We start from the raw sequence: 25,409 nt of genomic DNA, 5'->3' as shown, positions 1-25,409 counted from the left end.
AATGGATCCAGTTAGAGTGGTGAGGTGTGTGCTTTGTGAAGTCACACTTTTACCAGTTTAAAAAACAAGCATTCAAAATCTGAGCAAATAACGGGGAACAAAGGCCCAAATTCAGGGACAGATTTTAATTATTGCTCTAATAAACTTAGAAATTCCATAGAATAACAGGTTTTGCATTAGTATGCACTTTATGAAGGCTATGATACCTGAAATTCAAATATCTGTCATTATTTAGTGACTGCAGTCCTCATCAGTTTGTCAGAATACAACAAATTTTAGGTGGAGACAGATCAAAAATATGAGGCAAAATCAGTGACTTTCTGAAAAATCAAGGAGGTATGACTGCAGGCATCCTTTTATTCGGTTTCCTTCAGTCATGTTTTTCTATTACTTTCCCATGGTATAGAAATTATGCTTACAAGCCTTTATTCCTGGCTTTTATTTTTTTCTGCCCCCCCCAGCGAAAAAAACACCATTGCTCTCTTACGGTACTGCAGCACTGCTACGGTTTGTATGGAGAGATCGTATAACCAATGCTCCTCTACTTATTTTTGTAATGCCATGGAAAGCAGTTCCTGCGATTACTGTGCCATATATCATCAGTGTTCTTAACATGTTTAAAATGCTCGGCTCTGCTTGTTTCATCAGGCTGCTGAAGTTTATCATTTCCTTATCGCCCCTGCTCTCACCTTACCTTCATGTTTCCCTTTAAGTACAAAGGTGGGGAATTCATTAGTATTAACCTGCTCACCTGTTCTGCTCATCTGACATCTTCCATACAGCACCCCACTGTCAGCCTAAGTCCAATGTCCTGCGCTTTATCTATGTCACTTAATTTTTCCTTCACTCCTCTCACAACTTCTTCATCTTGTTCTGTCTAGACAAGGTGGATGACCTCTGTAATATTATTTTGACTTCCCAACAGGTCTTCTTTAGCCCAACACACAAATGTTTTTATTTGTGTACACTCCTGTTTTTGATTACAACTCCCCTTCTGGCTTTCTTTAGGTCTGTTGCCTTCCTTTTCTACACTCCTGTCCAGGTTTATTCCTTCCATCCTTTATTTACCCCACACCACTTGCACACCTCTGATGTTGTTAAGGACTTTCAAGTCTTTTCACACTTTATTTCCTACCAGACTAGAGTCATCTTTCATGCTATCCAAAACCTATATCTTCGTTAAACTCCCTGATCTTACTACACAGATCAGTTGTCATGTTGTGTCAGGATAGCTGTTCCTAAATGCCCCCTCATCTCCCTCCTCCAACCACTACCACTTAGTTATGTAAAATAAAAGAGCTGTAATCATCCACACACTGCCTCTTGGTGTTCAACATGCATGACAAAGTCCACCAAGATGCTGCATTTATCTGTGTGTGTGTGTGTGTGTGTGTGTGTGTGTGTGTGTGTGTGTGTGTGTGTGTGTGTGTGTGTGTGTGTGTGTGTACATGCATGTGTGTGTGTGTGTGTGTGTGTGTGTGTGTATGTATGTGTATGTAAGTGTGTGTGTGTGTATGTGTGTGTGCATGTGTGTGTGTGTCCGTGTGTCCATGTGTGTGTGTGTGCGTGTATGTATATGTATGTGTATGTAAGTGTGTGTGTACATGCGTGTGTGTGTGTGTGTCCAAAAAGAATAAAGCTAGTGCTTAGCCAAATCCCAGTTCAGCAAAGAAATAAATCAGCAAACCAAAAACGTCACTGGGAACTGCTGCTGTACAAATGCTGTAAAATGTTTATTAAAACACAAAACAAACCAAAAAGTATCAAAGTGAGCGCTTTCGGGCTAGGCCCTTCTTCAGACAAAGTGTGTGTGTGTGTGTGTAAGTGTGTGTGTGTGTCCGTGTGTGTGTGTGTGTGCGCATGCATATGTGTGTGTGTGTGTGTGTGTGTGTCTGTGTGTATATGTATGGGTGTGTGCATGCATGTGTGTGCGTGTGTGTGTGTCTGTGTGTACATGCGTGTGTGTGTGTGTGTGCATGTGTATGCATGCGTGCATGTGTGTGTGTGTATGTATGTGTGTGCGTGCGTGTGTATTTATGTGTATGTGTGCGTATGTGCGTGTGTTATGTAGGTTCGTACTAAGCTAACTGCCCTTGCGAGCCATTTTAAGCCTAGCCAATTATGCCTTGTGAGACTCAAACCCTGCATCTTGTGTTTGTAAGGCAAACACCTTAACCATTAAGCCACCATCCTGTTCTTCCAGGCTTGTATATTCAGAAGATGAAAATGTTATCCAATATTCAGTAATCTGTGAAGCCTCTTCTACAATTTTATGATAGTTTTGGAATGACTTATTCAGAAAGGGATGTCAAGTTGACTGAGAATGTGCAAATCAGGCTTATTTTGACAATAACAGGGAACAAGGTTATGGAATTTCAGACAAGGCTCAGAGGACTGGTGTTAGGTTTGAACCTCAACTGTAGAACTCAGTGAAAACTAGGATCAAGCCTCTATAATGAGAGTGAATTTCAAACCGCAGCTCAGAAAAGAGATTCTGAATGATGACATCTTGAATAATTAATGAGAATCTTCAGAATAGTTTCTAAGCCACAAGGTGACTTGGCACAAACCAAGCCCTCTTCAGTAATTAATGAGATACATTAGCATACTGCTGTAAGCCACAAGTGATTTAAGACAGCTGTTTCATGCTGAGTACACCAGTGTTTTCAGAAAACTAACGTGCTAGTAATATCAGGGGCAATTTTTAAATATTACTCTAATATACTTAATAGGGTAATAGAACAGATTTTGGCATCAACATTCTTTTTCTGAACCATAAGTACATAAACTGAATATCTGTTATTATTGACTGTCTGACTTCTCAGTAATTTACCAGAAAATTAAAAACAACAAGGAACAGGGTAAAAATATAAAACAAAATTAGGGACAGTTTGCAAAATTGTGTCCATTTCAGAGGTAAAATGACGACAAACTGAAAATGGAGGTGATGTAGGTCCACAGCAAATCTTTAACTCAGTACTGCATTACAGGTGTGAAACTGCTTCACCAATGCTCTAGGGATGAAATGCTGAGACCCACTTGGACCTTATTCATACCTTTGAACCTCTTAGCACAAGAATTCTAGACAAAGCCAAAAATGATGGGTCACAAAGGGCCAAAATCCGGAACAGGTTTTAAATATTGCTTTTATAAAATCATAGTTATACATTTTATATTTATAATTGTTTTTAAATTATACATTTGAGAGATGTATTACTGGAGCCTATACATATTTCTTTGAAATGCACATTGGCCAGTAGGTGGCAGTAAGTGTTAGAAATTTGTGTGGCATCACCATCTGCTTAAGGTTAGCTGAAAGGATTTTCTGAACCTTCTGATAGCCCTTTCAAACTTGTTTGTGTCTACCTCTTGTGGCCAGTCTCTCAACTCTACAGAATTTCGCAGAATGTCAAGATTTTTCCCTCATATTTTTGGTCTGTTCTTCATAAAATTTGTGGCTTACAGGGAAATCACTGATGGCTGAAGCCATTTAATAATGAAAAATGTTTTAGACTTCACATCCTCCAGAAAATGCATGCTATGCAAAGCCTGTTATTCTATCAACCTTTTAAGTTTATAAGAGCAATATTTAAAATTTGTCCATGATTTTGGACCTTTGACCCCACCATTATTTTGGCATTGCCCAGAAATGTTGTACTAAGAGGTTGAGAGGTATGGTTGCAGCAAGTAGAAGTTTTTCGAAGACCCACCCTATGTAGGTGCACTTGAGGAAATTAAAGCATTGCTAACATGATAAGTCGAATAGGTTACTCGAAGCATAAGAAGAGAAGAAAGTTTGCAACCTTGGGAGAGTACACAATGGATGAGCGAAGAAAGTAGGTGATACGATATGGAAACAGTGTTTTACCGGGACCAGGCTGGCTGTACTAAGTGGAAGAAGGAACATTCTAGAAAGAGGAGCACAAGGGGAAGATTCTTACATCAGAAAATATTACTTTGTTGAGAGGCATACCTCTCAACCTCCTAGTTCAAGAAATCTGCACAAAGCCCAACAAAAATGGGAGACAAAGGCCCAAAAATAGGGACAAATTTTAAATATTGCTCTTATATATTTAGAAAGTTTCTATAGTAACAGGGTTTGTTTTAATATACATTTTCTGAAGGATGTGAAGTCTGAACTCAAATATATGTCATTATTTAGTGACTTAAATCCTCAGATCATCCCAATGATTTGCCAGAAAACCACACATTTTATGACAAACAGGCCAAGAATATGAGCCAAAAAATCTGGACATTCTGCAAATATCTGTATAGTTGAAAGGTATGTAAGAGGGTAGTGAGGTCTCAGACAACATCAAAATGATGGTTAGTGGAGTGGTTTCAGAGTACTTAGGACAGATGTAAAAATGATAGGGGAAGTTTCATAGGGATGTATAACTCTCAGACTGACATAAAAGATCAGAGGCTTTATTTCATCAACACGTAAGTATTTTCAGAGTGTGTGTGTGTGTGTGTGTGTGTGTGTGTGTGTGTGTGTGTGTGTGTGTGTGTGTGTGTGTGTGTGTGTGTGTGTCGGGTGTGTGTGTTTATGTTTGTTCCTCTTCTGGCAAATGAAGCTCTGTTTCTCTTTCTCTTTCACTCTATCATCTCTGACATTTTTCTGTATGTCTGTTTGTTTCTCTTTCTCCACTCATTTTGGTGGACTAAACAGATAGTTGACAGGTATGCAAGATCGCTACATTACTGGAGTTGGGAAATATGCCCTTTCTTTGGCATTGTGCAGTCTTGGAGTTAGAATATAAAATTGGCAGTGGTCATGGGGGGGGCTTACCTCTACAAAAAAAAATTGTTTTTAAATTTTTATTTAATGATTTTTGTTTGCATGCCTCAAGTTTATTCCTTGGCACATGTGTAGTGAAGCATCAGCTGATCTTTGTTGACAGCTTGTCATCAATGTTAGTGGTGCTGTTGTGTGAGTATTTCAGTTAAATTTAGTATACGTGTGTGAGATTTCCAGATTGATTCTTGGCCGGAGAGCCTTCTGTGCAGAGTCTACATGTCCTCCCTGTGTTCGCATGAGTTTCTTCCGGGCGATCTGGTTTCCTCCCACATTCTAAAGACATGCAGTAGATGGACTGGACACTCTAAACTGGCCATAGGAGTGAGTGTGAGTGTGTGCTGTGGAAGACGTACTGTGGCAGGCTAGCCACCTGGCAGAGTAAGAACTTGGTTCTAGATTCAAAAATCAAAGGTTTGCAAGTCAAAACATCAAACATTGGAAAACCTAACAAAAAAGACTTTTATTTTCCAGGGCAAGCCCCATGCATCCACCCCACCTTGTGCATATTATATATATCAACTCCAAGATCGCACCACATTTTGGAAAGGGCAAACTCCCAAATAAAATACCAACAATCAGCACAAAAGCTGGGCGATGTTCTGAATGATCAGTTCTAGCAACTGAAATCTTAAGGCTGTTCTGGTCTGTATCCAGCAGGTAGCTTTTCTGCATCAAGTACACCCTGCTTTCTTAGTGTTGTATGGACAGCTTCCTTTGGCTTTCTTAGTGTTGTATGGACAGCTTCCTTTGGCTTTCTTAGTGTTGTATGGACAGCTTCCTTTGGCTTTCCTAGTGTTGTATGGAAAGCTTCCTTTGGCTTTCCTAGTGTTGTATGGTCAGCTTCCGTTGGCTTTCATAGTGTCGTATGGACAGCTTCCTTTGGCTTTCCTAGTGTTGTATGGACAGCTTCCTATGCCTTTTCTAGTGTTGTATGGACAGCTTCCTTTGGCTTTCCTAGTGTTGTATGAACAGCTTCCTTTGGCTTTCTTAGTGTTGTATGAACAGCTTCCTGTGGCTTTCCTAGTGTTGTATGAACAGCTTCCTTTGCCTTTCTTAGTGTTGTATGGACAGCTTCCTTTGGCTTTCCTAGTGTTGTATGGACAGCTTCCTTTGGCTTTCCTAGCGTTGTATGAACAGCTTCCTTTGGCTTTCCTAGTGTTGTATGGACAGCTTCCTTTGGCTTTCCTAGTGTTGTATGAACAGCTTCCTTTGCCTTTCCTAGCATTGTATGGACAGTTTCCTTTGGCTTTCCAAGTGTTGTATGGACAGCTTCCTTTGGCTTTCCTAGTGTTGTATGGACAGCTTCCTTTGGCTTTCCTAGTGTGGACAGCTTCCTTTGCCTTTTTTAGTGTTGTATGGACAGCTTCCTTTGCCTTTTTTAGAGTTTTATGGACAGCTTCCTTTGGCTTTCCTAGTGTTGTATGGACAGCTTCCTTTGGCTTTCCTGGTTTTGTATGGACAGCTTCCTTTGGCTTTCCTAGTGTTGTATGAACAGCTTCCTTTGCCTTTCTTAGTGTTGTATGGACAGCTTCCTTTGGCTTTCCTAGTGTTGTATGGACAGCTTCCTTTGGCTTTCCTAGTGTTGTATGGACAGCTTCCTTTGGCTTTCCAAATGTTGTATGGACAGCTTCCTGTGGCTTTCCTAGTGTTGTATGGACAGCTTCCTTTGACTTTCCTAGTGTTGTATGGGCAGCTTCCTTTGGCTTTCCTAGTGTTGTATGAACAGCTTCGTTTGGTTTTCCTAGTGTTGTATGGACAGCATTCTTTGCCTTTACTAGTGTTGTATGGACAGCTTCCGTTGGCTTTCCTAGTGTTGTATGAACAGCTTTCTTTGGCTTTCCTAGTGTTGTATGGACAGCTTCCTTTGGCTTTCCTAGCATTGTATGAACAGCTTCATTTGCCTTTCCTAGCGTTGTATGAACAGCTTCCTTTGGCTTTCCTAGTGTTGCATGGACAGCTTCTTTGGCTTTCCTAGTGTTGTATGAACAGCTTCCTTTGCCTTTCTTAGTGTTGTATGGACAGCTTCATTTGGCTTTCCTAGTGTTGTATGGACAGCTTCCTTTGGCTTTCCTAGTGTTGTATGGACAGCTTCCTTTGGCTTTCCTAGTGTTGTATGAACAGCTTCCTTTGGCTTTCCTAGTATTGTATGAACAGCTTCCTTTGCCTTTCTTAGTGTTGTATGGACAGCTTCCTTTGGCTTTCCTAGTGTTGTATGGACAGCTTCCTTTGGCATTCCTAGCGTTGTATAAACAGCTTCCTTTGGCTTTCCTAGTGTTGTATGGACAGCTTCCTTTGGTTTCCTAGTGTTGTATGGACAGCTTCATTTGGTTTCCTAGTGTTGTATGAACAGCTTCCTTTGCCTTTCCTAGCATTGTATGGACAGCTTCCTTTGGCTTTCCAAGTGCTGTATGGACAGCTTTCTTTGGCTTTCCTAGTGTTGTATGGACAGCTTCCTTTGGCTTTCCTAGTGTTGTATGGACAGCTTCCTTTGGCTTTCCTAGTATGGACAGCTTCCTTTGCCTTTTTTAGTGTTGTATGGACAGCTTTCTTTGCCTTTTTTAGTGTTGTATGGACAGCTTCCTTTGGCTTTCCTAGTGTTGTAAGGACAGCTTCCTTTGGCTTTCCTAGTGTTGTATGGACAGCTTCCTTTGGCTTTCCTAGTGTTGTATGAACAGCTTCCTTTGCCTTTCTTAGTGTTGTATGGACAGCTTCCTTTGGCATTCCTAGTATTGTATGGACAGCTTCCTTTGGCTTTCCTAGTGTTGTATGGACAGCTTCCTTTGGCTTTCCAAGTGTTGTATGGACAGCTTCCTGTGGCTTTCCTAGTGTTGTATGGACAGCTTTCTTTGGCTTTCCTAGTGTTGTATGGGCAGCTTCATTTGGCTTTCCTAGTGTTGTATGAACAGCTTCCTTTGCCTTTCTTAGTGTTGTATGGACAGCTTCCTTTGGCTTTCCTAGTGTTGTATGGACAGCTTCCTTTGGCTTTCCTAGTGTTGTATGGACAGCTTCCTTTGGCTTTCCAAATGTTGTATGGACAGCTTCCTGTGGCTTTCCTAGTGTTGTATGGACAGCTTCCTTTGGCTTTCCTAGTGTTGTATGGGCAGCTTCCTTTGGCTTTCCTAGTGTTGTATGAACAGCTTCGTTTGTTTTCCTAGTGTTGTATGGACAGCATTCTTTGCCTTTACTAGTGTTGTATGGACAGCTTCCTTTGGCTTTCCTAGTGTTGTATGGACAGCTTCCTTTGGCTTTCCTAGCATTGTATGAACAGCTTCATTTGCCTTTCCTAGCGTTGTATGAACAGCTTCCTTTGGCTTTCCTAGTGTTCTATGGACAGCTTCCTTTGGCTTTCTTAGTGTTGTATGGACAGCTTCCTTTGGCTTTCTTAGTGTTGTATGGACAGCTTCCTTTGGCTTTCGTAGTGTTGTATGGACAGCTTCCTTTGGCTTTCCTAGTGTTGTATGGAAAGCTTTCTTTGGCTTTCCTAGTGTTGTATGGTCAGCTTCCGTTGGCTTTCATAGTGTCGTATGGACAGCTTCCTTTGGCTTTCCTAGTGTTGTATGGACAGCTTCCTTTGCCTTTTCTAGTGTTGTATGGACAGCTTCCTTTGGCTTTCCTAGTGTTGTATGAACAACTTCCTTTGGCTTTCCTAGTGTTGTATGAACAGCTTCCTGTGGCTTTCCTAGTGTTGTATGAACAGCTTCCTTTGCCTTTCTTAGTGTTGTATGGACAGCTTCCTTTGGCTTTCCTAGTGTTGTATGGACAGCTTCCTTTGGATTTCCTAGCGTTGTATGAACAGCTTCCTTTGGCTTTCCTAGTGTTGTATGGACAGCTTCCTTTGGCTTTCCTAGTGTTGTATGAACAGCTTCCTTTGCCTTTCCTAGCATTGTATGGACAGTTTCCTTTGGCTTTCCAAGTGTTGTATGGACAGCTTCCTTTGGCTTTCCTAGTGTTGTATGGACAGCTTCCTTTGGCTTTCCTAGTGTGGACAGCTTCCTTTGCCTTTTTTAGTGTTGTATGGACAGCTTCCTTTGCTTTTTTTAGAGTTTTATGGACAGCTTCCTTTGGCTTTCCTAGTGTTGTATGGACAGCTTCCTTTGGCTTTCCTGGTTTTGTATGGACAGCTTCCTTTGGCTTTCCTAGTGTTGTATGAACAGCTTCCTTTGCCTTTCTTAGTGTTGTATGGACAGCTTCCTTTGGCTTTCCTAGTGTTGTATGGACAGCTTCCTTTGGCTTTCCTAGTGTTGTATGGACAGCTTCCTTTGGCTTTCCAAATGTTGTATGGACAGCTTCCTGTGGCTTTCCTAGTGTTGTATGGACAGCTTCCTTTGGCTTTCCTAGTGTTGTATGAACAGCTTCCTTTGGCTTTCCTAGTATTGTATGAACAGCTTCCTTTGCCTTTCTTAGTGTTGTATGGACAGCTTCCTTTGGCTTTCCTAGTGTTGTATGGACAGCTTCCTTTGGCATTCCTAGCGTTGTATAAACAGCTTCCTTTGGCTTTCCTAGTGTTGTATGGACAGCTTCCTTTGGTTTCCTAGTGTTGTATGGACAGCTTCATTTGGTTTCCTAGTGTTGTATGAACAGCTTCCTTTGCCTTTCCTAGCATTGTATGGACAGCTTCCTTTGGCTTTCCAAGTGCTGTATGGACAGCTTTCTTTGGCTTTCCTAGTGTTGTATGGACAGCTTCCTTTGGCTTTCCTAGTGTTGTATGGACAGCTTCCTTTGGCTTTCCTAGTATGGACAGCTTCCTTTGCCTTTTTTAGTGTTGTATGGACAGCTTTCTTTGCCTTTTTAGTGTTGTATGGACAGCTTCCTTTGGCTTTCCTAGTGTTGTAAGGACAGCTTCCTTTGGCTTTCCTAGTGTTGTATGGACAGCTTCCTTTGGCTTTCCTAGTGTTGTATGAACAGCTTCCTTTGCCTTTCTTACTGTTGTATGGACAGCTTCCTTTGGCATTCCTAGTATTGTATGGACAGCTTCCTTTGGCTTTCCTAGTGTTGTATGGACAGCTTCCTTTGGCTTTCCAAGTGTTGTATGGACAGCTTCCTGTGGCTTTCCTAGTGTTGTATGGACAGCTTTCTTTGGCTTTCCTAGTGTTGTATGGGCAGCTTCCTTTGGCTTTCCTAGTATTGTATGAACAGCTTCCTTTGCCTTTCTTAGTGTTGTATGGACAGCTTCCTTTGGCTTTCCTAGTGTTGTATGGACAGCTTCCTTTGGCTTTCCTAGTGTTGTATGGACAGCTTCCTTTGGCTTTCCAAATGTTGTATGGACAGCTTCCTGTGGCTTTCCTAGTGTTGTATGGACAGCTTCCTTTGGCTTTCCTAGTGTTGTATGGGCAGCTTCCTTTGGCTTTCCTAGTGTTGTATGAACAGCTTCGTTTGGTTTTCCTAGTGTTGTATGGACAGCATTCTTTGCCTTTACTAGTGTTGTATGGACAGCTTCCTTTGGCTTTCCTAGTGTTGTATGGACAGCTTCCTTTGGCTTTCCTAGCATTGTATGAACAGCTTCATTTGCCTTTCCTAGCGTTGTATGAACAGCTTCCTTTGGCTTTCCTAGTGTTCTATGGACAGCTTCCTTTGGCTTTCTTAGTGTTGTATGGACAGCTTCCTTTGGCTTTCTTAGTGTTGTATGGACAGCTTCCTTTGGCTTTCGTAGTGTTGTATGGACAGCTTCCTTTGGCTTTCCTAGTGTTGTATGGAAAGCTTTCTTTGGCTTTCCTAGTGTTGTATGGTCAGCTTCCGTTGGCTTTCATAGTGTCGTATGGACAGCTTCCTTTGGCTTTCCTAGTGTTGTATGGACAGCTTCCTTTGCCTTTTCTAGTGTTGTATGGACAGCTTCCTTTGGCTTTCCTAGTGTTGTATGAACAACTTCCTTTGGCTTTCTTAGTGTTGTATGAACAGCTTCCTGTGGCTTTCCTAGTGTTGTATGAACAGCTTCCTTTGCCTTTCTTAGTGTTGTATGGACAGCTTCCTTTGGCTTTCCTAGTGTTGTATGGACAGCTTCCTTTGGATTTCCTAGCGTTGTATGAACAGCTTCCTTTGGCTTTCCTAGTGTTGCATGGACAGCTTCCTTTGGCTTTCCTAGTGTTGTATGAACAGCTTCCTTTGCCTTTCCTAGCATTGTATGGACAGTTTCCTTTGGCTTTCCAAGTGTTGTATGGACAGCTTCCTTTGGCTTTCCTAGTGTTGTATGGACAGCTTCCTTTGGCTTTCCTAGTGTGGACAGCTTCCTTTGCCTTTTTTAGTGTTGTATGGACAGCTTCCTTTGCTTTTTTTAGAGTTTTATGGGCAGCTTCCTTTGGCTTTCCTAGTGTTGTATGGACAGCTTCCTTTGGCTTTCCTGGTTTTGTATGGACAGCTTCCTTTGGCTTTCCTAGTGTTGTATGAACAGCTTCCTTTGCCTTTCTTAGTGTTGTATGGACAGCTTCCTTTGGCTTTCCTAGTGTTGTATGGACAGCTTCCTTTGGCTTTCCTAGTGTTGTATGGACAGCTTCCTTTGGCTTTCCAAATGTTGTATGGACAGCTTCCTGTGGCTTTCCTAGTGTTGTATGGACAGCTTCCTTTGACTTTCCTAGTGTTGTATGGGCAGCTTCTTTTGGCTTTCCTAGTGTTGTATGAACAGCTTTGTTTGGTTTTCCTAGTGTTGTATGGACAGCATTCTTTGCCTTTACTAGTGTTGTATGGACAGCTTCCTTTGGCTTTCCTAGTGTTGTATGAACAGCTTTCTTTGGCTTTCCTAGTGTTGTATGGACAGCTTCCTTTGGCTTTCCTAGCATTGTATGAACAGCTTCATTTGCCTTTCCTAGCGTTGTATGAACAGCTTCCTTTGGCTTTCCTAGTGTTGCATGGACAGCTTCCTTTGGCTTTCCTAGTGTTGTATGAACAGCTTCCTTTGCCTTTCTTAGTGTTGTATGGACAGCTTCATTTGGCTTTCCTAGTGTTGTATGGACAGCTTCCTTTGGCTTTCCTAGTGTTGTATGAACAGCTTCCTTTGGCTTTCCTAGTATTGTATGAACAGCTTCCTTTGCCTTTCTTAGTGTTGTATGGACAGCTTCCTTTGGCTTTCCTAGTGTTGTATGGACAGCTTCCTTTGGCATTCCTAGCGTTGTATAAACAGCTTCCTTTGGCTTTCCTAGTGTTGTATGGACAGCTTCCTTTGGTTTCCTAGTGTTGTATGGACAGCTTCATTTGGTTTCCTAGTGTTGTATGAACAGCTTCCTTTGCCTTTCCTAGCATTGTATGGACAGCTTCCTTTGGCTTTCCAAGTGCTGTATGGACAGCTTTCTTTGGCTTTCCTAGTGTTGTATGGACAGCTTCCTTTGGCTTTCCTAGTGTTGTATGGACAGCTTCCTTTGGCTTTCCTAGTGTGGACAGCTTCCTTTGCCTTTTTTAGTGTTGTATGGACAGCTTCCTTTGCTTTTTAGTGTTGTATGGACAGCTTCCTTTGGCTTTCCTAGTGTTGTAAGGACAGCTTCCTTTGGCTTTCCTAGTGTTGTATGGACAGCTTCCTTTGGCTTTCATAGTGTTGTATGAACAGCTTCCTTTGCCTTTCTTAGTGTTGTATGGACAGCTTCCTTTGGCATTCCTAGTATTGTATGGACAGCTTCCTTTGGCTTTCCTAGTGTTGTATGGACAGCTTCCTTTGGCTTTCCAAGTGTTGTATGGACAGCTTCCTGTGGCTTTCCTAGTGTTGTATGAACAGCTTTCTTTGGCTTTCCTAGTGTTGTATGGGCAGCTTCCTTTGGCTTTCCTAGTGTTGTATGAACAGCTTCCTTTGCCTTTCTTAGTGTTGTATGGACAGCTTCCTTTGGCTTTCCTAGTGTTGTATGGACAGCTTCCTTTGGCTTTCCTAGTGTTGTATGGACAGCTTCCTTTGGCTTTCCAAATGCTGTATGGACAGCTTCCTGTGGCTTTCCTAGTGTTGTATGGACAGCTTCCTTTGGCTTTCCTAGTGTTGTATGGGCAGCTTCCTTTGGCTTTCCCAGTGTTGTATGAACAGCTTCGTTTGGTTTTCCTAGTGTTGTATGGACAGCATTCTTTGCCTTTACTAGTGTTGTATGGACAGCTTCCTTTGGCTTTCCTAGTGTTGTATGAACAGCTTTCTTTGGCTTTCCTAGTGTTGTATGGACAGCTTCCTTTGGCTTTCCTAGCATTGTATGAACAGCTTCATTTGCCTTTCCTAGCGTTGTATGAACAGCTTCCTTTGGCTTTCCTAGTGTTGCATGGACAGTTTCCTTTGGCTTTCCTAGTGTTGTATGAACAGCTTCCTTTGCCTTTCTTAGTGTTGCATGGACAGCTTCATTTGGCTTTCCTAGTATTGTATGGACAGCTTCCTTTGGCTTTCCTAGTGTTGTATGGACAGCTTCCTTTGGCTTTCCTAGTGTTGTATGAACAGCTTCCTTTGGCTTTCCTAGTGTTGTATGAACAGCTTCCTTTGCCTTTCTTAGTGTTGTATGGACAGCTTCCTTTGGCTTTCCTAGTGTTGTATGGACAGCTTCCTTTGGCATTCCTAACGTTGTATGAACAGCTTCCTTTGGCTTTCCTAGTGTTGTATGGACAGCTTTCTTTGGCTTTCCTAGTGTTGTATGGACAGCTTCCTTTGGCTTTCCTAGTGTTGTATGGACAGCTTCCTTTGGCTTTCCTAGTGTGGACAGCTTCCTTTGCCTTTTTTAGTGTTGTATGGACAGCTTCCTTTGCCTTTTTTAGTGTTGTATGGACAGCTTCCTTTGGCTTTCCTAGTGTTGTAAGGACAGCTTCCTTTGGCTTTCCTAGTGTTGTATGGACAGCTTCATTTGGTTTCCTAGTGTTGTATGGACAGCTTCATTTGGTTTCCTAGTGTTGTATGAACAGCTTCCTTTGCCTTTCCTAGCATTGTTTGGACAGCTTCCTTTGGCTTTCCAAGTGCTGTATGGACAGCTTTCTTTGGCTTTCCTAGTGTTGTATGGACAGCTTCCTTTGGCTTTCCTAGTGTTGTATGGACAGCTTCCTTTGGCTTTCCTAGTGTGGACAGCTTCCTTTGCCTTTTTTAGTGTTGTATGGACAGCTTCCTTTGCCTTTTTTAGTGTTGTATGGACAGCTTCCTTTGGCTTTCCTAGTGTTGTAAGGACAGCTTCCTTTGGCTTTCCTAGTGTTGTATGGACAGCTTCCTTTGGCTTTCCTAGTGTTGTATGAACAGCTTCCTTTGCCTTTCTTAGTGTTGTATGGACAGCTTCCTTTGGCTTTCCTAGTATTGTATGGACAGCTTCCTTTGGCTTTCCTAGTGTTGTATGGACAGCTTCCTTTGGCTTTCAAGTGTTGTATGGACAGCTTCCTGTGGCTTTCCTAGTGTTGTATGGACAGCTTTCTTTGGCTTTCCTAGTGTTGTATGGGCAGCTTCCTTTGGCTTTCCTAGTGTTGTATGAACAGCTTCGTTTGGTTTTCCTAGTGTTGTATGGACAGCATTTTTTGCCTTTCCTAGGGTTGTATGGACAGCTTCCTTTGGCTTTCCTAGTGTTGTATGAACAGCTTCCTTTGGCTTTCCTAGTGTTGTATGGACAGCTTCCTTTGGCTTTCCTAGCGTTGTATGAACAGCTTCATTTGCCTTTCCTAGCGTTGTATGAACAGCTTCCTTTGGCTTTCCTAGTGTTGCATGGACAGCTTCCTTTGGCTTTCCTGGCATTGTATGAACAGCTTCCTTTGCCTTTCTTATTGTTGTATGGACAGCTTCATTTGGCTTTCCTAGTGTTGTATGGACAGCTTCCTTTGGCTTTCCTAGTGGTGCATGGACAGCTTCCTTTGACTTTCCTAGTGTTGTATGGACAGCTTCCTTTGGCAATCCTAGTTTTGTATGGACAGCTTCCTTTGGCTTTCCTAGTGTTGTATGGACAGCTTCCTTTGGCTTTCCTAGTGTTGTATGAACAGCTTCCTTTGGTTTTCTAGTGTTGTATGGACAGCATTCTTTGCCTTTCCTAGTGTGGTATGGACAGCTTCCTTTGGCTTTCCTAGTGTTGTATGAACAGCTTCCTTTGGCTTTCCTAATGTTGTATGGACAGCTTCCTTTGGCTTTCCTAGTGTTGTATGGACAGCTTTTTTTGGCTTTCCAAGTGTTGTATGGACAGCTTTATTTGGCTTTCCTAGTGTTATATGGACAGCTTCCTTTGGCTTTCCTAGTGTGGACAGCTTCCTTTGGCTTTCCTAGTGTTGTATGAACAGCTTCCTTTGGCTTTCCTAGTGTTGTATGGACAGCTTCCTTTGGCTTTCCGAGCATTGTATGAACAGCTTCCTTTGGCTTTCCTAGCGTTGTATGAACAGCTTCCTTTGGCTTTCCTAGCGTTGTATGAACAGCTTCCTTTGGCTTTCCTAGTGTTGCATGGACAGCTTCCTTTGACTTTACTAGTGTTGCATGGACAGCTTCCTGTGGCTTTCCTAGTGTTGCATGGACAGCTTCCTTTGGCTTTCCTAGCATTGTATGAACAGCTTCCTTTGGCTTTCCTAGTGTTGTATGAACAGCTTCCATTGGCTTTCCTAGCGTTGTATGAACAGCTTCCTTTGGCTTTCCTAGTGCTGTATGGACAGCTTCCTTTGCCTTTCCTAGCGTTGTATGAACAACTTCCTTTGGCTTTCCTAGTGCTGTATGGACAGCTTCCTTTGCCTTTCCTAGTGTTGTATGGACAGCTTCCTGTGGCTGTCCTAGTGTTGTATGGACAGATTCCTTTGACTTTCCTAGTGTTGTATGGACAGCTTCCTGTGGCTGTCCTAGTGTTGTATGGACAGATTCCTTTGGCTTTCCTAGCGTAGTATGAACAGCTTTCTTTGGCTTTCTTAGTGTTGTATGGACAGCTTCCTTTGGCTTTTCTAATGTTGTATGGACAGCTTCCTTTGCCTTTCCTAGTGCTGTATGGACAGCTTCCTTTCCCTTTCCTAGTGTTGTATGGACCGCTTCCTTTGGCTTTCCTAGTGTTGTATGGACAGCTTCCTTTGGCTTTCCTAGTGTTGTATGGACAGCTTCCTTTGACTTTCCTAGGGTTGTATGGACAGCTTCCTTTTGCTTTCCTCATGTTGTATGAACAGCTTCCTTTGCCTTTTTTAGTGTTGTATGGACAGCTTCCATTGTCTTTCCTAGTGTTGTATGGACAGCTTCCTTTGTCTTTCCTAGTGTTGTATGGACAGCTTCCTTTGGCTTTCCTAGTATTGTATGGACAGGTTCCTTTGGCTTTCCTAGTGTTGTATGGACAGCTTCCTTTGGATTTCCTAGTGTTGTATGGACAGCTTCCTTTGGCTTTCCTAGCGTTGTATGAACAGCTTCCTTTTGCTTTCCTAGTGTTGTATGGACAGCTTCCTTTGGCTTTCCTAGCGTTGTATGAACAGCTTCCTTTGCCTTTCTTAGTGTTGTATGGACAGCTTCCTTTGGCTTTCCTAGTGCTGTATGAACAGCTTCCTTTTGCTTTCCTAGTGTTGTATGGACAGCTTCCTTTGGCTTTCCTAGTGTTGTATGAACAGCTTCCTTTGGCTTTCCTAGTGTTCTATGGACAGCTTCCTTTGGCTTTCCTAGTATTGTATGAACAGCTTCCTTTGGCTTTCCTAGTGTTGTATGGACAGCTTCCTTTGGCTTTCCTAGTGTTGTATAAACAGCTTCCTTTGGCTTTCCTAGTGTAGTATGGACAGCTTCCTTTGGCTTTCCTAGTGTTGTATTAACAGCTTCCTTTGGTTTTTCTAGTGTTGTATGGACAGCATTCTTTGCCTTTCCTAGTGTGGTATGGACAGCTTCCTTTGGCTTTCCTAGTGTTGTATGGACAGCTTCCTTTGGCTTTCCTAGTGTTGTATGGACAGCTTCCTTTGGCTTTCTTAGTGTTGTATGGTCAGCTTCCTGTGGCTTTCCTAGTGTTGTATGGACAGCTTCCTTTGGCTTTCCTAGTGTTGTATGGACAGCTTCCTTTGGCTTTCCTAGTGTTGTATGAAAAGCTTCCTTTGGTTTTCCTAGTGTTGTATGGACAGCTTCCTTTGTCTTTCCTAGTGTTGTATGGACAGCTTCCTTTGGCTTTCCTATTGTTGTATGGACAGCTTCCTTTGGCTTTCCTAGTGTTGTATGGACAGCTTCCTTTGGCTTTCTTAGTGTTGTATGGTCAGCTTCCTGTGGCTTTCCTAGTGTTGTATGGACAGCTTCCTTTGGCTTTCCTAGTGTTGTATGGACAGCTTCCTTTGGCTTTCCTAGTGTTGTATGAACAGCTTCCTTTGGTTTTCCTAGTGTTGTATGGACAGCTTCCTTTGTCTTTCCTAGTGTTGTATGGACAGCTTCCTTTGGCTTTCCTAGTGTTGTATGAACAGCTTCCTTTGGTTTTTCTAGTGTTGTATGGACAGCATTCTTTGCCTTTCCTAGTGTGGTATGGACAGCTTCCTTTGGCTTTCCTAGTGTTGTATGAACAGCTTCCTTTGGCTTTCCTAATGTTGTATGGACAGCTTCCTTTGGCTTTCCTAGTGTTGTATGGACAGCTTTATTTGGCTTTCCTAGTGTTATATGGACAGCTTCCTTTGGCTTTCCTAGTGTGGACAGCTTCCTTTGGCTTTCCTAGTGTGGATATCTTCCTTTGGCTTTCCTAGTGTTGTATGGGCAGCTTCCTTTGCCTTTTTTAGTGTTGTATGGACAGCTTCCTTTGGCTTTCCTAGTGTTGTATGGACAGCTTCCTTTGGCTTTCCTAGTGTTGTATGGACAGCTTCCTTTGGCTTTCCTAGTGTTGTATGAACAGCTTCCTTTGCCTTTCTTAGTGTTGTATGGACAGCTTCCTTTGGCTTTCCTAGTGTTGTATGGACAGCTTCCTTTGGCTTTCCTAGTGTTGTATGGACAGCTTCCTTTGGCTTTCTTAGTGTTGTATGGTCAGCTTCCTGTGGCTTTCCTAGTGTTGTATGGACAGCTTCCTTTGGCTTTCCTAGTGTTGTATGGACAGCTTCCTTTGGCGTTCCTAGTGTTGTATGAACAGCTTCCTTTGGTTTTCCTAGTGTTGTATGGACAGCTTCCTTTGTCTTTCCTAGTGTTGTATGGACAGCTTCCTTTGGCTTTCCTAGTGTTGTATGAACAGCTTCCTTTGGCTTTCCGAGTGTTGTATGGACAGCTTCCTTTGGCTTTCCGAGCATTGTATGAACAGCTTCCTTTGGCTTTCCTAGCGTTGTATGAATGGCTTCCTGTGGCTGTCCTAGTGTTGTATGGACAGATTCCTTTGGCTTTCCTAGCGTAGTATGAGCAGCTTTCTTTGGCTTTCTTAGTGTTGTATGGACAGCTTCCTTTGGCTTTTCTAATGTTGTATGGACAGCTTCCTTTGCCTTTCCTAGTGCTGTATGGACAGCTTCCTTTCCCTTTCCTAGTGTTGTATGGACCGCTTCCTTTGGCTTTCCTAGTGTTGTATGGACAGCTTCCTTTGGCTTTCCTAGTGTTGTATGGACAGCTTCCTTTGACTTTCCTAGGGTTGTATGGACAGCTTCCTTTGGCTTTCCTCATGTTGTATGAACAGCTTCCTTTGCATTTTTTAGTGTTGTATGGACAGCTTCCTTTGTCTTTCCTAGTGTTGTATGGACAGCTTCCTTTGTATTTCCTAGTGTTGTATGGACAGCTTCCTTTGGCTTTCCTAGTATTGTATGGACAGGTTCCTTTGGCTTTCCTAGTGTTGTATGGACAGCTTCCTTTGGATTTCCTAGTGTTGTATGGACAGCTTCCTTTGGCTTTCCTAGTGTTGTATGAACAGCTTCCTTTTGCTTTCCTATTGTTGTATGGACAGCTTCCTTTGGCTTTCCTAGCGTTGTATGAACAGCTTCCTTTGCCTTTCTTAGTGTTGTATGGACAGCTTCCTTTGGCTTTCCTAGTGCTGTATGCACAGCTTCCTTTTGCTTTCCTAGTGTTGTATGGACAGCTTCCTTTGGCTTTCCTAGTGTTGTATGAACAGCTTCCTTTGGCTTTCCTAGTGTTCTATGGACAGCTTCCTTTGGCTTTCCTAGTATTGTATGAACAGCTTCCTTTGGCTTTCCTAGTGTTGTATGGACAGCTTTCTTTGGCTTTCCTAGTGTTGTATAAACAGCTTCCTTTGGCTTTCCTAGTGTTGTATGGACAGCTTCCTTTGGCTTTCCTAGTGTTGTATGAACAGCTTCCTTTGCCTTTCTTAGTGTTGTATGGACAGTTTCATTTGGCTTTCCTAGTGTTGTATGGACAGCTTCCTTTGGCTTTCCTAGTGTTGCATGGACAGCTTCCTTTGACTTTCCTATTGTTGTACTGACAGCTTCCTTTGGCATTCCTAGTGTTCTATGGACAGCTTTCTTTGGCTTTCCTAGTGTTGTATGGACAGCTTCCTTTGGCTTTCCTAGCATTGTATGAACAATTTCCTTTGGCTTTCCTACTGTTGTATGGATAGCTTCCTTTGGCTTTCCTAGTGTTGTATCAACAGCTTCCTTTGCCTTTCCTAGTGTTGTATGGACAGCTTCCTTTGGCTTTCCAAGTGTTGTATGGACAGCTTTCTTTGGCTTTCCTAGTGTTGTATGGACAGCTTCCTTTGGCTTTCCTAGTGTTATATGGACAGCTTCCTTTGGCTTTCCTAGTATGGACAGCTTCCTTTGGCTTTCCTAGCGTTGTATGGACATCTTCCTTTGCCTTATTTAGTGTTGTATGGACAGCTTCCTTTGGCTTTCCTAGTGTTGTATGGACAGCTTCCTTTGGCTTTCCTAGTGTTGTATGGACAACTTCCTTTGCTTTCCTAGTGTTGTATGAACAGATTCCTTTGCCTTTCTTAGTGTTGTATGCACAGCTTCCTTTGGCTTTCCTAGTGTTGTATGGACAGCTTCCTTTGGCTTTCCTAGTGTTGTATGGGCAGCTTTCTTTGGCTTTCCTAGTGTTGTATGGACAGCATTCTTTGCCTTTCCTAGTGTTGTATGGACAGCTTCCTTTGGCTTCCCTAGTGTTGTATGAACAGCTTCCTTTGGCTTTCCTAGTGTTGTATGGACAGCTTCCTTTGGCTTTCCTAGTGTTGTATGAACAGCTTCCTTTGCCTTTCTTAGTGTTGTATGGACAGCTTCCTTTGGGTTTCGTAGTGTTGTATGGACAGCTTCCTTTGGCTTTCCTAGTGTTGTATGGACAGCTTCCTTTGGCTTTTCTAGCATTGTATGAACAGCTTCCTTTGGCTTTCCTAGTGTTGCATGGACAGCTTCCTTTGACTTTACTAGTGTTGTATGGACAGCTTCCTGTGCCTTTCCTAGTGTTGTATGGACAGCTTCCTTTGTCTTTCCTAGCATTGTATGAACAGCTTCCTTTGGCTTTCCTAGTGTTGTATGGAGAGTTTCCTTTGCCTTTCTTAGTGTTGTATGGACAGCTTCCTTTGGCTTTCCTAGTGTTGTATTGACAGCTTCCTTTGGCTTTCCTAGTGTTGTATGGACAGCTTCCTTTGGCTTTCCTAGTGTTGTATGGACATCTTCCTGTGGCTTTCCTAGTGTTGTATGGACAGTATTCTTTGCCTTTCCTAGTGTTGTATGAACAGCTTCCTTTGGCTTTCCTAGTGTTGTATGGACAGCTTTCTTTGGCTTTCCTAGTGTTGTATGGACAGCTTCCTTTGGCTTTCCTAGCGTTGTATGAACAGCTTCCTTTGGCTTTCCTAGCGTTGTATGAACAGCTTCCGTTGGCTTTCCTAGTGTTGTATGGACAGCTTCCTTTGGCTTTCCTAGTGTTGTATGGACAGCTTCCTTTGACTTTCCTAGTGTTGTATGGACAGCTTCTTTTGGCTTTCCTAGTGTTGTATGGACAGCTTCCTTTGGCTTTCCTAGTGTTGTATGGACAGCTTCCTTTGGCTTTCCTAGTGTTGTATGGGCAGCTTCCTTTGGCTTTCCTAGTGTTGTATGGACAGCATTCTTTGCCTTTCCTAGTGTTGTATGGACAGCTTCCTTTGACTTCCCTAGTGTTGTATGAACAGCTTCCTTTGGCTTTCCTAGTGTTGTATGGACAGCTTCCTTTGGCTTTCCTAGTGTTGTATGAACAGCTTCCTTTGCCTTTCTTAGTGTTGTATGGACAGCTTCCTTTGGCTTTCGTAGTGTTGTATGGACAGCTTCCTTTGGCTTTCCTAGTGTTGTATGGACAGCTTCCTTTGGCTTTTCTAGCGTTGTATGAACAGCTTCCTTTGGCTTTCCTAGTGTTGCATGGACAGCTTCCTTTGAATTTACTAGTGTTGTATGGACAGCTTCCTGTGCCTTTCCTAGTGTTGTATGGACAGCTTTCTTTGGCTTTCCTAGTGTTGTATGAACAGCTTCCTTTGGATTTCCTAGTGTTGTATGGACAGCTTCCTTTATTTTTTCATTTTCCTCCATAAAGAAGTATGAAGCTCAAATGTCCAGCATTATTGACAGGCAGTAATTCTCAGTGATTTACCAGAAAATGAAATGTTTTATGAGTGACAAGACAAAATATGAGGCAAAATCAGGGACATTCGACAAAATCAGGTATGTGGGGGGGTGGGGGGCGCACTGCATTTGTGGCCCACTTATGAATCATACTTTCTCAGTAGCCATTCTATTCAAGTTTGTTTTCATTACAGGGATTTATAAAAGTAGGATTTTATTTCTTTAACACCCTTAATATATATAAACTATATACTTTATTCACCTGTACTTAGTGTAACTGTCTTAGTTTGCTGTTCTGTCTGCTCTTATCTGTTCTGTTGCTCTTACTCTGCACTTATGACTGCTTGTTAGTAGCCTCCTAATTTACTGCCTTCTTTATTTATTTTTAGTCATTTGTTAATTTAATTTCAAAAAAAAATGTAAGCTTGTTTCCTGCCTTACCTGTAACTAGTCTAGTCCAGATACAGATTTGCTGTATCTAGGACTGTTTGTAAACTTCTGAGACCCCCTAAGCCTTTCTGGGTTGGAGGGAAGACTCCTAGCTTATCAGTGAGAGTGGTAACCACTAGGTAGCTTATCTACCACAAGAGTGGTTTCTGGCCCAGAAATTGCAGTTTATTTGCCGTTTGAGCAGTTTTTCCCATCTCTTTCAACTTTCTGGTTAAAAGCCTACATTTCCCCTCATTTCCCACCTTTCCTGTAACTAGTCTAGTCAGTTTTTAAGCTTATGGGTGGTGCCAAAGTCTGCTCTTCAATTTTTTCCTTAAATCTGCTAGTTGTCTCCTCTCCTGGACTTTTACTAGCTTATTAGTCTAGCACTTTACCAGACCTCTTGTAGCAATTATTGTAGCACACAAAAGTGCTATCAGCACCAAACGTTCTACAAGGAAACAGCTATAGTACTTATTATTAATGCCCACCCCTCCAGGCATGTCTAAAGGTCAGTTCCCTGTGCTTTTTCCTATTAACCTGGTGAACTTGGGCATCCTGAGGCAATGTAGCAACTGCCTCATGTACACCGACAACCCTCTCCTTTTATCTCCCACCACTCAGACTTGTGAGAGATGCACTTATATATCCAAATTGGAAGCCACACACTCTCCAGCCAAGACCAGAACAGCTGATCAAGAGAAGAAGGTCAACACTTGCACCACACCACATGGAACACATAGCCCTCCAGAACACACACCAGCACTGCCTTCACATAAAAACACAAACCACACACCCACCTTCATGGAGGTTCTCAATAAAAATCTACCCAAACAGCAGAGACCTCAAAGGCAGAAATGCACCCAACCACCACAACACAACACTAATCATGAGACACATAACTCTCCTAAACAGTGTGCCACTCAACCAAAGCCCCTAAGGCAAAACAGCATACCCAACGCACTAGTCAAAGGTGACTCGATAGTGAGGCACACTGATGTCCCACTCACTAGGTTGAATAAGGAGAAAGTAACAGTCAGCTGCCTGTCAGGTGCCAGGATCTGCCACATAATGCACGGACTCAGGTCCCTCAACAACAGGTACAAATATGATTCAGTCATTGTACATGTGGATGTGAATGACCTGAGATGTACCTCCCTGGACTACATGAAAAGAGACATGGAGGAGCTCTTGGATTATATAGCCCAGCTGGGTATGACCCTAGCCCTGAGCAGCATCCTATCATCACCCAGAATGATACTACAGTACAAGCAGAAAATGATTGATTTCAACAATTGGCTAAGTTTTTGGTGTCACTCTAAGAGGATCCAGTATCTGTCTGCCTGGGATGACATGACTTACAGACCTCGATGGTCTGCATCTGTCACCCCTGGGCTTCTGGATACTGGCCAAGGCTCTTGCCACCCCCTATAGTGCCTTTTTTAGGCAGTGTTCCAAAGACCAAATTACCACCATAACAGCTACAAACAAATGCAATCTGAGGGTTATGCTTTCCAACGCTAGACGTTTATACCTCAAAATGCACTCACTCGAAGCACTCCTTAAAATGGAGAACATCGACATTTGTGCTGTAACAGAGACCTGGTTCAAGCACCGTACACTACCAGGCTATAACTCTTTATACACCTTTCAGCCCCAGAACTTGGACTGAAGCGCCAAAGACGATGATGTTTCCATATTCATAATGTGCACACCTCCAGACTGGTAGCCCAACATAATGCATCCATAATGCATCAGAGATACTTCAGGTGCACCTAAGACTAGGTAAGACAGCGATTCAGGTTGTAGCCTGTTATAGGTCCTCAACTATGTCGCAAGACTCACACTCCACGTTACTAAGCACCTTGGAGAACATCAGGGTCCAACTTAACACTCTTTCTAGGTGACTTCAACTATCCCTCCATTAACTGGGAAAACTACTCATGTACCAATACACTTGCCCAACATTTTCTGGAATTCATTAATTCCAATGCCTTAAACCAACTTGTTCTTACCAGCCACTAGAGGTAGCAACATTCTTGACCTGGTCATTACTAACATGGGCGACCATTGCTCTACACCAATAGTCAGCACCTCCCTGGTTAGATCCAACCACACACTAATAACCTTGGAAATCCACATCCCTCCTATCTCCCCCACCCTCCCGCAAAGGTAACCATCATGAAAAACTTCTCCAAAGCTAACTTTGGGCTCCTAAAAAAAAAGAGGTGGCTAACTTCACGTCACCCATGCAAATGGGAAATAGTTGCATGACTGTCGAATCATACACCAATGCACTGTACGAACATGTACACAAATGCTTGGATCTTGCCATACCCAATAGAACCAAGATGCTCTCCTTCAAAATAAAGGAAGCCAACCTGGTGGTCCTCTGCCATAAACAAACTCTACAACAGAATGAGGAAACTGATGTGGAATAAAGTGAAGTTCCAAGACTGGAAAAACTCTCTTATCACCCTCAACAAAAAGTTGAGATCCCTCATCAAATCCGCTAAAGCTAGCTATAAAAACAGAATTAATGCCGACAGTAAAGATAACCACAAGGCGTTCTATAGTTATGTAAAGAATCTCCATAACAATACCCAATTTAGCTCTGAGCTTCTGCACAATGGTACCTCCTCTACCGAGCCAACAGATATTGCCAATATACTGGCCGACAGATCCTGTGCCAACTTTATCCCTACATTCATCCCTCTGCACAAGGGAGAAGTGATTACAGACCCTGGGAACTATCACCACTGTGAAGATTGGAGGAAGATGGGTGAAGGCTGCCAACCTAGTCAAATAGAATTTGATACATAATTCTATTAATTGTGTAAATAAATGTAAAATACAGGCTTGCATTTTTCAATGAAAGAAAACACTGTAAAATGTGAACTTCAAGATTGTTGCAACATTGTCTTCTGCTGTAAGTAAAACCAAGCCAAGCATTTCAAATTTGTCTTTTGAAGTTGAAAAGATCTTATGAATCTCTTTGATGTTTTACAAGTCGGCTCCAGTGAGTCTGGATAAAGGTTTCATGCCCATTGTTGTAAGGTTAAAGTTAAGGGTCAGAATTTACATGTGGAAGGTGCTTTATTGCTCTGGTTTCTGCTAGAGTGTATATGTGAAATGCCTTTTATTGTTGTAGTCTCCTGAGCAGGTGTTAGCTTGCTAAATAATGCAGTTTGTGGCCTGGGAACTCCAGACTAAGTGTCAAAATGATGTAATTTGGGAGGGCCTTTGAGAGCTGTTGTTTAGTGTTTAAAAACTATTATTGAGTGAGAGATAGAGAAGCATTTTGATCTTGGACATCTAACCCAGCACTGCTTATGCTTTCTGTATGTAAGAAGGATTATAGCACTGTGTTTTCTCTTAAGATTAGCTAAAGATTAGAAAGTTAGATTGTGTTTTTATTTGACATCAAACCTGTCCTACTGTATTATTTTAAGTTTCTGTGTGATCTCCGAACTCTTAGATATCTCTGTGGTGTAGTACTATTGTCTTGTGTTTTAATTATTTATTATTAAATATTTTAAAAACCTTTACATGTGGCTGGTTTGTATAGAGAAGTAGGCTCTAGAGTACATTGCATATTTATAAAGTTCATTGTAATAGGCCACTCGAAAAATAAGCCTTAGACTGAATAGTCACATTACCAATTGGATAATAATATTGCACAGTAATAATTGGACACCCTTTCAAGGGCCTATGGGTAGCTGATAATAATATTAGCTGGTAGTGTCAGAAATTACCACCATATAGTCTGGGTAATGGGGCACAGCTGGAGAATCTGTGTCAGCCTTTCCTAGGAGTGTCTGTGAAAATGTATAAATACTTATCT

Source organism: Protopterus annectens, chromosome 13.part0 (genome assembly GCF_019279795.1).
Source record: "Protopterus annectens isolate FY-2018-M chromosome 13.part0, PAN1.0, whole genome shotgun sequence".
NCBI lineage: Eukaryota > Metazoa > Chordata > Ceratodontiformes > Protopteridae > Protopterus > Protopterus annectens.
This window is presented reverse-complemented; position numbering follows the sequence as displayed.